The 5,167-nt window shown below is 36.5% G+C and overlaps 1 pseudogene; it reads right to left on the bottom strand.

Annotated features, from left to right (window-relative positions):
* LOC107745651 (myoferlin-like) overlaps positions 1 to 5,167 on the bottom strand; it is a 35,773-nt pseudogene that overhangs the window by 5,204 nt on the left and 25,402 nt on the right.

Raw genomic sequence — 5,167 nt, 5'->3', positions numbered from 1 at the left:
TATATATATATATATATGAAAGAGTAACCAGCACATTCATTAAATTCCTTCCTATCATGTTCCACATAAGAAACAAAGTCATGTGTGTTTGGCTTTTACTTTTTGGGTGAGCAATTCTTTATGTAGTAACATTACAATATATATTTCTAGATTTAAGGTATTTATCAATTGAATAATAAATAAACATGTATATCTGCAATGTTATCATACAGTTTAGACAGAATTCACACCTCCAATGTGTCATAACCTTTGTCAAGGTATGGGCGGCATCTCTCACTCTCTCCAACAGAAGCATAAAACTTACTCCACCAATCAACAGTCTCTTTCTCCTGTAAAGTAGTGACAAAATGGATAGTTTCATCCTCATGATAGAGCTAAAATACAGATATGATGATAAATGATTTAAAACCAAAGCTTAAGTGGAAAGTGTGTAGAATATTACCACAGAACTCACCTTCTCACGCTGTTGAAACCAGGAAGGGCACACATTGAACACACACACAAACACACACAAAACATTATTCATTAAGAACTGGTAAAAAGGAATATTGTTAGGCATGAAAAATCTCATATTTGAACATTTTCAGCTTTATTTTATCAGTATAACAGACCCCAATCATCATTAAAAGACTTTAAATGATTTATCTAAATCTATGTAAAAAAGGAACCTGAAATTTCAATTTCTGAATGTACATTTAATACACATTTTTAAAAAGCCTTAAAACTGATAAAAATTTATACATTGTTTAAGTTTACATGATCCTTTTCTCCATGATTAAATGTACACACAAGGGAGGTAAACTTTAAATTAATTAAAAGAAAGTTAGTATGATTCCTCAGAGCAAGTCAGCTGTACAAATCACCCTAATGTGAAATGAGACATTTTGAGAACAACAGATTGATTGGATACTCCCCCAATTTAACCCATCTGTGACTACAGAAGGTGAAGATTTACTTAATCAGCCACAATGTGGGCTACAGAATAAACTTTAGTGTTAGTGGTGAAGTGTGTAATTAAAGTGCCACCAAACAGAATAATGTTTTTTGATCAGCTTGACAGGGTTGGAAATAAACATACTGGCATTCGTATGGCACCACTAGCGCTAATTCAGAAACTACACACTTTATACCTTAAACTTAGAATTACGTTTAATTACAAAATTTAGGCATTTTGATTAAAGTGACTTATTTCTATACATACTTGAATGTGACTAGCAGTGGCTATTTTGTCAACAGCAGCTGAGATGCCATACAAAATACTGAAATTCACAGTTGAAAATAGCAGCAAATTCATACAGATGTGTGTGCCAGCGTCCATTACAGAGTTCTCTCACAAGTTGAGACTTAAGTTCCTAAATCTTCAAAATCAAGCGACTTTGTAGCAGTACCTGGGCTTCTAGAAGATGCTGTCTGCCGTCATCTATGTTTACATGGAGGTCTCTAGGAGAAGCTGCCATCAAAGCCACTGCAGGAAAAGGGAGAATTTAAGAATACTAATAATAAATATTCTTTCAAATTTGTATTTTGCAAATTCGCTGTACACAAGAATCAACAGAGCAAATACCAGTAATTTGACGAGCGCAAATATTAGTAAATCGCGTTCCGCGATTCATTTGAATACTCTCCTCCCATAAACTTTGCATCAAAGGGAAACTCCTACAAATGCATATTCAATAAGGTGAGGTGCCAAAAAAAATAACCGTGTTCACGCCTTTTCAGCATTGATTCTTTACTGCGCATCTTTAGTAAATCCTGACAGTACTATTTTTTAACACCAAAAGATGGTTTGTGCTGGTGGTGCAAGATGTTAGAAAAATTAATAACAAATGAGTATGCAAATAAAATAAATAAAAAAAGATCAGCCACAATCTAGCATTCAATTACAAAAAAAATATGAAGATTACAACATACAAAATATATAGCACACCTAAGGCTGAAGTTATCTTCAAAACAAAGTCTGAATAGAGCTTGGACTGAATTAATTGCCAAAGTGTAATAGTTAAATGTTTACAACAAACTAAAACCAGAATGTTTAGGGAATAGCAATACAATGTTGACATTGGTTTGCAATTAAGAAAAGAAAAAAAAATCAGTAAACAACTTTGTAAAAGGGAATGTACCTTTTGAAGACATGGCCACTTCTGCAACTGTGGCATAAGGGTCACATCGAAACTCTTCCAGGAAATTGATGGTGCATTGACCCACCACAGGTTTCCGTCCAAAGGGTCTGTGGTCGATGACTTTCAGCACTATAGGGGGAGTATACATCTCTTCTTTGGGTAGAAGCTAAAGACAGAAACCAAGATGCTGAAGACATATAGTCTATGACATCAGAAAAACAGTTTGGACCATATTTAAATATGAATGTCATTGCATTTGACAGCAAAATAGCAATGAAGCAGCATTTATTTTAAAGCATGTTTGCACCTTTTTTCTACAGGTAGATATGGATGCTCACCACTTTTAATAAGAGGACATTTCCTGCAAAATTAGGGCACTTCTTCATGTTTTTGATAACAGCTGTCTGAACTCTCTCTCCTCCGCACTCCACCACCAGACTGGGTGACGTCACAGGAGCCAGCTGATACGTCTTCATGTTACGCAATCCCCATGCTAGAACCTGCATCCAACAAAACAACAGAAAGTTCAAAAACACTTGAATATTTGAATATAGAGCTTTTCTGCACTACTTTTCTTTACTACACTACATTTATGACTCCCTATTGTAAATTCCTACAGTGTTTTGTGTGTCTCATTTCAATAATAGTACACAGTCTCAAAAGTGATTAAATTAAATTTTGATTCTGCATGATTTGACCCCTTTAAAATAAGTCCAAACAATGAGAAAACATAGTTGAAACGGACCTCTATGGCAGTGAGTTGCACCACAGGTCGCACCCCTTGAGGAACCATATAGAGTTTCTCTCCACGTTTGGGGGGAATAAGGGGAAGTTCAGTGTCATTTCCCTAGAGTAGGCAACATAAGATTACTGAATGAATCACAAAGCAGCCATAAATGTGGTTAAATAGACCTAAATTCCATTAAGAACCACACCTTGGTCTTCAGAATGAGCTCTGCAGCCACCAGAATCTCCCCAGCAGGACCATTTTTGTGTGTTACAGGCTCCCAGTGGAGTTTAGGAGATGCATCCATGCCTGAAGTCAACTTCACAATAGGTACACATGTACTTCTGCCAAGCATTTCATCTTTACCCTACCAGGATTGACAAAACACAAATCATTCATGCTGTGGGGACATTTGCACTTACATAGTAGCTAGTATTTATTTATATGCTGTATGCTGTTTTTTGTATAATTTTTTTTCTATTCATTTTTAATTAGTTCTTCCAAAATTATCTTTTGTGGTGTAACAATTTTAAGTTATGACTGAACTATTTCCTTACATTTAATAAGCATCCTCAGAAAACCTGGAAAGCTGATATTGTCAAATAAGTGAAATATAGTGGCAGCACAAATTAGCCAGGGTTCTGCTCTCCAATGAATTGTTCTTCCAATTCTCACTTTTAACTATTAACTGCAACTTTTGCCTCAAGCTCCTAATTTGCTGCTTATTAATAGTTAGTAAGGTGTTAAGTTTAGAGGATATAAAATATCGTCATGCAGAATAAGGCATTAATACGTGCTTTTTAAGTACTAATAAACAGCCAATATGTCAGCGGGTGTTGCAGTGCTTCAGTCCAAAAGAAGTAAAATAAAAAGCCCCCATCCATTAAAAAAAAAAAAAGTGTCTCACACGGCTCAGAAGAATTTCAGAGGATTTCGATATACGCCAAGAGGAGACTGGTTTTCCTTTGCTAAAGTAAGGAAACTTTGCTTCCTTTGCTCCTGTTAACAAACGTTGGTTTTCACGAGACTCACCGGCGCATGCGCAGCGCTGACCTCATACTTCATCAGCCCGGAACTGCTTCCGTGTACAACTGTTGGCGCAAGCTAGATTAAAGTGATTATTACGTTTTGAATATGGATATTTTTCTTACAAAAACGCATCGATTCGCTACAGGAGGCCTTTGTTCACCCCCCGGAGCCGTGTGAGACACTTTTTTTTAATGGATGGGCGCTTTTTATTTCACTTCTTTTGGACTGAAGCACTGCAACACCCGCTGACTGCAATGATAGAGCTTGGAAGAGCCAGGACAATTTTTTATATAACTCTGACTGGATTCGTCTGAAAGAAGAAAGTCATATACACCTAGGATGCCTCTGGGGTGAGTAAAAAACAGCCTAATTTTCATTTTTGGGTGAACTAACCCTTTATTAGTAAAAATTGGTCCCTAAACTGAAGTGTTACCAAAAACAAATCAGACTAACCACTTGATCACTGTCAAAGATTTCCATAACCACAATCGGTGGATTCTGGGCAAGAGACTGGGGATCGCCATAGATTTCCACATTTTTAAAAATAAGAGTCTGATCCCATGTCGGGTTCAAGGTACTTCGGATTGTCTCTGTTGTTTGGCTGTGATGCAAGAATGACACATGGACGTATGGATCTGCAAATTAAACCAATATGATTTTAGTTATAATAAACTTTTACAGATAATTAAAAGACATATAGCAGTTTTGATATTTCTGATAATACCTGAGAAGCTGTCTTTGTCCAGAGCAGTAAGGTTTCTGGCCTGGTAAACATAGACTCTCAAGTGGTACGTGTTGGATTCTGGAAGAAAAACCAAGCTCAAATGGACATTCTGGAACAAAAAAAAAAAGAGGTTTCTGAAATTTCTGTCCTTAATTAACTCACGGTCAAATGTGCATGATACTGTCGGTGTGTTGGCTCCAAACTGCTTAACGGAAGTTTCTGTTTTAGTGCCTTTTTCATCACCCTTAGATTCCATGTCGACTCCCTGTCAAGCAAATCAGCCGTGAAGAGGTCATTATATGACTAACAAAAAACAGAATAAGTATATAAATTAAAGGGGTCATATGATGCAATTTCAAATTTTCCTTTCTCTTTGGAGTGTTACAAGCTGTTCGTGCATAGATAAGATCCCTAAAGTTCTCAAATCCAAAGAGATATTCTTTATAAAAGTTAAGAATAGTCCACGCCCTCCTAAAACGCCTCGTTTAAACACGCCCCCACATGTCTAAGTCACTGTGTGGGAAGATTTGCATAACACCGCCCAAATGTTCACGCAAAGAAAGAAGG

Source organism: Sinocyclocheilus rhinocerous, unplaced genomic scaffold, assembly GCF_001515625.1.
Source record: "Sinocyclocheilus rhinocerous isolate Xijiao unplaced genomic scaffold, SAMN03320098_v1.1 scaffold768, whole genome shotgun sequence".
Classification (NCBI taxonomy): domain Eukaryota; kingdom Metazoa; phylum Chordata; class Actinopteri; order Cypriniformes; family Cyprinidae; genus Sinocyclocheilus; species Sinocyclocheilus rhinocerous.
The sequence above is the reverse complement of the archived record's forward strand: the minus strand, read 5'-3'. Positions and strand labels throughout refer to the sequence as shown.